This window comes from Oratosquilla oratoria, chromosome 11 (assembly GCF_046742065.1).
Source record: "Oratosquilla oratoria isolate Oo_2021 chromosome 11, ASM4674206v1, whole genome shotgun sequence".
Taxonomy (NCBI): Eukaryota; Metazoa; Arthropoda; class Malacostraca; order Stomatopoda; family Squillidae; genus Oratosquilla; species Oratosquilla oratoria.
In genome coordinates this window covers 64,884,216-64,894,215 of record NC_134787.1, presented here as the reverse complement: position 1 = coordinate 64,894,215, position 10,000 = coordinate 64,884,216, and the positions used below count along the sequence as shown (strand labels likewise).

The following is a 10,000-nucleotide window of genomic DNA, read 5'->3' as shown; positions in this document are numbered from 1 at the left end:
CGCGGAGGGACAACTGACATTCTGACACAGGATGGACAGGGTGCTGCTACAGGGTGACAAAAAAGACGGAGAAACCATGAGGATTAAGAAATTATAATAATAATAATAATAAAAGTAATTTCCACAACATAGTGTGTTGTCGAGTGGCGTGTTGTTTTCGACCGGGCTTCGGCAGATCGCTTGAATCCAGCATCTACCTGCGACTTCTCACTTCCCCTTGAAGTCCTAGTACGCCGGGCAAAGGGGTGATCCCGGTCGCAGGTAAGTACCAACTCTTGTGGTGGAGTGGGAGGGCACACTGACATCGGTGAAAGCTGCTAAGCTACTACAGAAACCGTTACCTTTGCCCTATATGCTGTGATATTCTGATGAAATGATAGTAACCCTGAAATCAAAGTTCAAAACAGTATTGACTATTTCATTATATATATATATATTTATATATATATATATATATATATATATATATGTGTATATATATATATATATATATATATATATATATATATATATATATATATTGATTTAAACTATGACAAATGTAACTGAAGGCGGAGAAAATATACGAGGAATAATGGAAGAATTTTACTGCCTTAAGGCAGTAAAATTCTTCCATTATTCCTCGTATATTTTCTCCGCCTTCAGATATATATATACATATATATATATATATATATATATATATATATATATATATATATATATATATATATATATATATATATCACAACTAACACCACAGTCGGACGAAAGAAAGAGTTCCGTAAGCGAAACTATATATTTCGATTGCTAACTGCAATCCTCTTCGTAAGGCAAATTTCTGAGTCCATGTATCATTTTGGTTATTCTTCTCTGTACTGATTCTAGTGAATTGATGTCCATTCTGTAGGACGGAGACCAAAACTGTACCGCAGAGTTAAGGATGGGTCTAACTATCGCTAAATAGAGTTTGATGATTACCTCTGCACTTCTATTTGTTACCGTCCTAGTAATGAAACCTAATGCTCTGTTAGCTTTATTCCTGGCGCTAATGCACTGATTCCTGGTTTTAAGGTCCGGACTCACTAGAACTCCCAAGTCTCTCTCCCAATCAGTTTTCTCTAAAAGCGTGTTATCTAAGCTGTATCTATTTTCAAGGTTGTGTAGCCCTACGTTTAATACGCTACACTTAGAGATATTGAGGTTCATTTACCATTTCACCCACCATGTGAATAATTTGTTAAGATCATCCTGCAGAATCTCTGCGTCGTCTCCTGACCTAATCAAACGTCCTATTTTAGTGTCGTCCGCAAACTTACTAACATCACTATTTATCCCATCGTCTAAGTCATTTATATATATAATGAACAACAAGGGACCCAAACCGAGGTCTGGGGAACCCCACTAGTAACATTGTCATACCTAGATTTTACTCCATTTATGGTGACCCGCTGTTCTCTTTTACTGATCCAAGCTCTAATCCATTCTAACACTTTTCCTCCTATGCCATGGGCTTTGATTTTATTTAGTAGTCTCTGGTGTGGCACCTTGTCGAACGCTTTGCTAAAGTCAAGGTAAATAACATCGTAATTATCATTGTTATCTGACGCCTTATATACTTTAGTGTAAAAGGATAGAAGATTAGTCACATATGACTTACCCTTGGAGAAACCATGCTGTGTGTCATGAATTAAATTATGTCTCTCGATGTGTTCTCTGAGTCTATTTACTATATTATTGATTCAAGCATTTTACCTATAACCGATGTCAAACTGATTGACCTGTTGTTGCATATAGACGATTTATCTCCCTTCTTAAAAGCAGGAACAACGTTTGCCTGCCTCCAAGCAGTAGGCACAAAACCAGTGTCTACCGATTTATTAAATATTTCAGTCAACTGGTCGCAGATTTCAAATTTACACTCCTTTAGCATTCTCGGAAAAATTTCGTCTGGACCCAGGGATTTTGTAGCTTTAAGTCTTTCAATCTGCTTGGCTGCTTCTACTTTGCTAATGCTGATATTAGATAGTCTACTTTCTTTATCCCCACTGAAAATCAGATTGCAATTAGGTACTTTATCTAACCTCTCATTAGTAAAAACCGAGAGAAAATATTTGTTAAAATCCTCACTCATTTTTACCTCCGATTCTATCATGACATTTTCATCGCTATTAATTGGGCCTATTCTTTCTTTATTTTTGTTCTGTAGAGATGAAAGAAACCCTTTCGGTTGGATCTTGCTTGACTGGCAACCTAAGTTGCATAGGTACGTTTCGCTGTACGTGTATTCTTTTTAACCAGCTTTGCCATTTCGTTACATCTTGATCTAAGGTATGTTTCCTCGTTGTTGTTTTTTTGTGCATTAATAATTAAATCAGTTAGATTGCTATACATTTCATCCAAATCGCTGACCTGGCTGTTGAGCCCCCGCCCCCAAGTGACCTGACCCAAGGTATGCATATTACCCTCCATGACCAGACCCCTGGTCATGACCTGACCCATGGTCATGACCTGACCCCTGGTCATGTCCCGACCCCTGACCGCGCCGATAATGTCCGAACCATCCGTATGACATCTCATATTCAACGAGTTTAATCTTCATGTATGGATATATTGATTTAACTTCATGGCCCAACGTGGTGTGGGCCCAGTCGGTCATCACGATTACTAGATAGAATGACTTGACAATAGAATCTAATGACTTGACACCAAAACATCCGAAACAGCATGTAGTATCTATGTAATAAAGTTTTGTTATAGCAATGCAAGCATTGTTGAACACGTGAAAATAAAGGCGCATCAAACACCAGGAAGCGCATCAAACACCAGTGTATATTAACTAAACTAATCAGCCTTATTTCATCACCTAAGAGCAACCAATACCCTAGGCACCCTATATGTGATACATGATATGTATTGAGGCTACGTGTAGATTACGGCCTGGTACATTAGTATGGTAGTATTGGCAGAAGCTTGTACGCCTGCCTCTATACAAAACTTTTATGCACTATACAAAACTTTCATACACTCCCCATCACACACACACGAGAAGCATTCCCCGCACATATATCTTCCAACACATGGTTTTCACCGTGTAATGCCACAAAATTGTATTGTAAGAGTAAATCCGTTTTGTATGTGACAATCCTCTCGTGAAGTCATCAGGGGCACTCGACTGCGCCATAGAAGGTTGTCCGAATCGAATAGATATCCATATTTAATTAATATACCCAAAGAGAAAAATTCCCTCTACTCTGATCAGGAATTATGAGTCTCCTTAATTTTTCTTAACTGTCATTATAGCGTATAAGTCCTGAATCAAGGCCAATAATCAAATCAAAACCACTATAAAGAGAATAATCCTACTTATATCAAGGGAACAAACGATGGAATAAAAATGTAGCGAGCGACCCTCTTGGTTGAGCCGTTTGGTCATTGAGCCGGCGAATCCCCACCTTACAGGTTGGAACCCAGAGTGTGATATAAAAAAGTGAAATATGCATATATATATATATATATATGCATATTATATATATATACATATATATATATATATATATATACATATATATATGTATATATATTTCTAGGTGGTGAAATATATGAAAAATAAGTAGTGTTGTGCACGTTATTTTCTTGTGTGCTGATTGTATACACATATTTATATACGAAACTGTAGGGTTTGTGTCAACTGAACAAGATACAGGTAAACAATGTGCGCAATTAATGAGTACTTATTATTGTGTACTTATTATTGTGTTCAGAAACTAGCCGGGGACCAAGGAGATCGCTCAAGAGGGGATAAGGGAAGGTATCAGACATTCACAAACAATTTTTACACACGAACATGTGGATTTAAAAACTAAGAGTGAGATATGATTACCAGGCTGGCCCATAGAAGCCTAGTTGATGGACCACCCCGTAGTGGCATATTGAAGAAAATGGGGTAGATTGTTCAGAGTGAGAAGTTGACAACTATAGTGGAATACAAGTTGGAATGTGTAGAGTAGGGATACTTTCGAAAAACCACGTTGAAGTGAGTAGTACCGGAAGACTAGTTACGTATTGAACGAGGATAGTTTTAATAATAACGTTGTCAATAAATCCAGCATTATATAGTGTAATTCAACTCGTACTAAGGTTTGGTTGTGAAAATTATGTACGAGTGTTGTGCATTTAGGAAATTAACGAGCTGTAAAATCTCTGTATCACACTGCAAGGTAAAAAAATTCATAAGGGAGGACCCCCAAAGTTAATAATTAGAATAATTAGTATTTGTGATGTTTGGATAATTGAAGTGTTTTTAGAACTTAGCAATAAAATGAATATTAGGAATGTAGCAAAATCTCACTCTCTTTTCGAACCTAAACTCCGAAGAGGAAATAAAATAATTTGGCAACGCCGTCACGGCGTCATACCTTGCCTCGAAACGGTGGGATGATATTCCCTCACCCATAGTTAACAAGCGCCGTTCGCGGCATTATATTTTGGTTCGCAGCGGTGGGATGTTATACACTCGCTGAGAATTTAAAGCTATTTTATAAATGGGGTATTTGATTTTATATCCACATTTTGGCGTATAGTATGTAGATTAAAATCACAATGTATATGCACTGGTGTTTATAATAATTTTCAAGTAGCATTTACAAAAATAGAAATTTAAGGGATATTTCCAATCTATTTTATTTTGCATATATCTGATATATCTTATTTTTAATTTAAGATAATTTTGGTGCAAAACCATTTTAGGTTTACTTTATCCCTGTGTTGAAAATCAGGCAACACTGATATGAAAGGGCGTTTTGTAAGAGCCGATTGTTTCTATGCTACGTGGGTTTGATCATTCTGTCATGTAGTTATCACAACTGAGCGAATAGAATGAACCAACGAGTTTAATCTTTGTGTATGAATATATTAATTTAACTTCATGGACCAAAGTGGTGGACCCAGTCGGTCATAACGATTACTAGATAGAATGACTTGACATTAAAACATCCCAAATAGCATGTAATATCTATGTTTATGATAATGCATTCTTTATAGCAATGCAAGCATTGTTGAACACGTGAAAACAAAGGCGCCTCAAACACCAGAGTCCAGAAGGCGCATCAAACACCATCGCATCGTGATTAGTTCTAATGGCACCCTTGCAGGACACGGCTGAGCGCTGAGAGCACTCCCATCGGATGGTGTTCTTTGTTCTTGTTTTCTTGGTGTAAAGGAAATCCTCAAAGCAAAGCTTCAAGCCGCGTTTGTTGTCGGTGATGACTTTCATGATGGTTGTCTGTATGATTTGACATTTTGACACGGCCTTTTTATACAATGAAGACTCGTGGAATGGGAACGCGGATGGATGGCATGACAAAACCCCGGGATCGCGGATGACATACATCAGTTGTTTGATTTTTGTTTGTATGTGGCTTCCCAAAGGATTACAAATCTAGTTCACATTGTGTGACTTATCATTTCTATTTTTTATTATTATTATTATTATTATTATTATTTTGTTTAATTGTGATTTCACTCTCAAGCGTTTCAAGTGAGACACCGCCTATTTCAGTTGCTTTAAATACGCAAGCAACGGACTTTGATAAACTTGCCATGATTCATAAAAAACTGCCACCTTTAGAGACACTTCCTTATACCTGATGTGGTTAGTTACCACATCATGGTACATGGTAATCGTCCGTAAAAGAAGAATTAAATTAAACTTCACATCTCTTTGGACTCATTATTAAATGTCCCGTTCGCCATGACATAAACTATATACAATCAAAATTCTATTACTTAGTACATTTATACAACAATATCACACTCTGATGCTTTTTTACCTTACAAGGGCCATCCTAGTATTAGGGAATATTATTCACAATATATAATTTGATTAACATGGACACACACAATGGTTCTTACATTACTAATTTTATTTTACAAAAAATACTATATACGTTAAGGGGACACTACAGTAGTGGCGTGTTGCCACAGTACTCCCCCCTCCCCCGAGTGACTGGTGAAATGATACAGTCTTGGAGGTTCGAGGGTGCTTGTGAGGAGTAGGAATGGGAATGCCGTTGACGGGAGTGTCCGTGGGTGGTACTTGCATAGGAACCACGTCCGCTGAGGTAGGAACAGGCTGGTCCATGATGGTTGGGGCGTCGGCTCTGCGGCGGCGGCTGGGGCGGCAGGGGTGGTCCACGTCGACTGCAGCAGCGGCAGGGCAGGTCCACGACGGCTGCAGCTGGGCCGGCGCGGTGGCGGCGACTGGGGCTGCGGCGGCAGGGGTGGTCCATGTCGGCAGGCGGCGGCAGCTGGGGCGGCAGGGGTGGTCCACGTCGGCAGGTGGCTGGGGCGGCAGGGGTGGTCCACGTCGACTGCAGCAGCGGCAGGGCAGGTCCACGACGGCTGCGGCTGAGGCGGCGGCTGCGGCGGCTGGCGTGGTCCACGTCGTCAGGCGGCGGTGGCTGAGGCGGCAGGGGTGGTCCACGTCGGTAGGCGGCGGTGGCTGGGGCTATGGGTAGGGCGGCAGGGGTGGTCCACGTCGGCAGGCGGCTGGGGTGGCAGGCGGCGGCTGCGGCTGACGGCGCTGGTAGTCCATTATGGCAGGGCAGGTGGCTGGGGCTGGCGGCGGTGGTAGTCCACTCCGGAAAGCGGCGGCCGCTGAAGTCCACTGCGGAAGGCGGCGGCGGCTGTAGTCTTCTCCAGCAGACGGCAGATGCGCTGGGGTCCACTCCAGGTCACCAATTGATGTGGTTAGTTACCACATCATGGTGAATGGACCGGGGTCACCAATTAATGTGGTTAGTTATCACTTCATGGTGAATGGTCCAGGGTCACCAATTGATATGGTCAGTTACCACTTCATGGTGAATAGTCCGGGGTCACCTACTAATGTGATTAGTTACCACTTCGCGGTGAATGGTCCGGAGTCACCATTTAATGTGGCTAGGTCTCGCATCATGGTAAAGGGCTGTCGTCCATAACAGAAAGATTGAATTAAACATTACATTTCTTTGGACATATTATAGAATTTCCTGTCCGCCATGAAATAAACTATATACAATCAATATTTTATTTCTTTGTACATTTATACAACAATATCACACTCTGATGCTTTTTTTACCTTACAAGGGCCATCCTAGTATTTGGCAATATTATTTACAATATATAATTTGATTAACATGGACACTCACAAAGTTCAGTTCGAGGTTTTTACATTACAGTAATTTTATTTTACAAAAATACTATATGCGTTAAGGGGACACTACATTAGTGGCATGTTGCCACATACCAACGAAGTTGGCCATAAGAGAAGCTTTCAACCCGAATCACCGGTGTTCCACGTACTCTTGGCTCAAATACTCTGCGGCAAAAAAGGCGGCTATTGCGTCGCTTGTGTTTTGTTTGCTGGTGACCAAGCTGGAACTGAAGGACAGACGAAGCTGGGAACCATAGTTTTGCACCCGATGCACAAATAAAATAAAAAATCTACTGAGGTGCTCAGTAACCATAACGGCAACGGCTATCATAAAGCCAGCATAGTTAGGATGCAACAGTTTCTGGACATTGTGCGCCATCCAACGAGAGCTGTTGATGTCATGATAACTCAGAAAATTAAGGAGCAAATAGAGAGCGACCTCCGACTGCTTGTCCATTTATTGAGACTACTGTTTTGTAGCCACAATATGCTTCCCCTTCGAGGGCACCGTGACGACGGCCCTTTAGATTTATCCGCTCCAAGTGTAACTGGAGAAGGAGTGTTTCGATCACTGTTGCGGAACCGTTCCAATGGTGGCGATGCTGAATTAGCGAAGCTTCTTACGACATCCAACAAGAATAGTACTCTCATTAGCAAGACTATCCAGAATTAACTCATCGAAATATGAGGTGAAAAATGGAATGGCAAATGATCACTTAAACCAATTAGATATTCATGAAAATTTAGATAAATTACAACAATGGTCTGAAAAGTGGCTAATAAAATTTAACACTAGTAAATGCAAGGTAATGCACATAGGTGAAAATAACAGTAAGTACGATTACAAGTTATTTGGAAATTCGTTAACAAAAGTTGATAGTGAAAAGGATCTCGGCGTAATTATCAGTAACGATCTCAAATCATCCAAGCAGTGTATTTCAGCCTCTGAGAAAGCAAATAAGATTCTAGGACTGATTGCGCGATCTTTTGACTTCAAAAGTCCTTCACTTATTAACAAGCTATATAAATCGTTAGTTCGTCCACATTTGGAATATGCTGTTTCCGTATGGTCACCGAATCTTATCAAAGACATTGACAGATTGGAAAAAGTACAACGGCTAGCAACAAAACTGATTCCAAATATAAAAAATAAATTATATGAAAATAGACTAAAACATATGAATCTGTTTTCCCTAAAACAAGCGTAGACTCAGAGGAGACTTGATACAGGTGTTTAAGATTCTAAAGGAAATTGACATCAAAAGTGACAAAATTTTCACACTGAATGAGAATCCGACAAGAAACAATGGTCTCAAACTGTTCGGAGATATATTTATTTTGGAAGCGGGTAGAAACAACTTCGCCAACCGTGTATTTAATGAATGGAATAAACTTCCTGCAGAGGCAGTGCAATGTAGTTCAGTTCGAAGCTTTAAGAATCATTTAGATAAACACCTAAGCAAGATGCTGTAATGACTATAATTTATTCTATACTACTTGTTTGTTTTGTTATCATTTGTCTGTTTATTATTATTTGTTTGATTCTCATTTATTATTAGTTATATGTCAATTTATTATTATTTACTATTTACCTGTTTGTTTACTATTCAACTATACCTATGCATCTATTTATGTATTTTATTTATTATTTACGTTATCATAGTTTTTATTTATTCATTTATTTGTTTATCATTATTATTTTTTTCGCATCCGACCTAGATATGGACCAAAAGGTCTTCTGTCGGGATGCTCCGCCTTTGTAATCCTTTGTAATCCTCACAACTACATTAGTTCCTCGAACATGCATTCTATGAGGTTTGCTCATCTGGTGAAACACCGCACATCCCCGAAGCGTCAGAAGTTGGTCGGACTCTGCGCTACTAGATGGGTTGAGCGACACGATTCCGTCGTTGTTTCCATCGAACTGCTACCAGTTGTAGCCATCTTCCTTGAAGATGAGGGCAATTCGGATGCGAAAGCGGGACTACTGCTGATCGCCATCCAAGAGCCGCGCTTTCTGATTGGTCTTGTCGTCGCTGGGTCTGTGTTTGTAATGCTACTTTCCATGCAGCAGAAGAGTATTACCGCCGATCTGTATAAATACCGTTTCTTGATCAGGTCTTGCGTGAGTTAAAGCGTCGGTTCCAGGATGATACTGTTATTACTGGCTTCAACACCAAGCATCTGCTCAACGGCGCTGACAGAGAATGGGGCTTTAATGAAGGCGGCACAGGTTTACGAGGTCGACATCGAGAACTTGAGTCGTGTCAAAGCGGAAGCAGAGCGCTGGTTTTCAACAACAAAAAGTTTTACTCTGTTGTAGATGCTCTAGCCCACGCCAAGACCCGTATGTATCCAAACTTTGCCAGGTTTCTCCAAGTTTTGATCACACTCCCTGTTTCGAACACGGAAGCGGAACGGTCATTCTCAACCTTAAAGCGACTGAAGACTTATTTGGGGGAACACTATGGGTCAAGAGCGCCTCAATGGTCTAGCGCTAGTGTTCACAACGAAACTGACATTACAACAAACAGCGTCAACAATGCACTCAGCCAAAGAAATTGGAAACTGATGTTTTTGTGAACACCACATTCTTCTGTTATTTAGCTGTGTTAGATGGGGGTTGTTTTTGCTAGACCTCGGCGACTCATTTATCTGTATTAGATGTTGCTGTAACCGTACAGTCAAATGTATGTTCATCAAATATTTATCATTTGCCAAATACTTATTACAGGACAGTAGTTGTAATAACCTTTATTGATTTTTACATCTGTCAGATGGTTAATATTCAATATGTGCATTCGCTTCCTTCAATTGTATTTGGAT

General features: G+C 40.1%; 1 protein-coding gene across 4 annotated transcripts in view; it reads left to right on the top strand.

Annotated features, from left to right (window-relative positions):
* LOC143029896 (uncharacterized) overlaps positions 1–10,000 on the top strand; it is a 233,532-nt gene that overhangs the window by 75,661 nt on the left and 147,871 nt on the right. Inside the window, exon 1 of one of the 4 annotated variants that reach the window (XM_076193078.1) lies at positions 1–261. This exon is cut by the window's left edge and continues 106 nt beyond it. The exons of the other annotated variants lie outside the window; for them this stretch is intronic. The gene's annotated coding sequence lies outside the window, so the exon portion shown is untranslated. The remainder of the gene's footprint in view (positions 262–10,000) is intronic. 4 annotated transcript variants of the gene reach the window in all.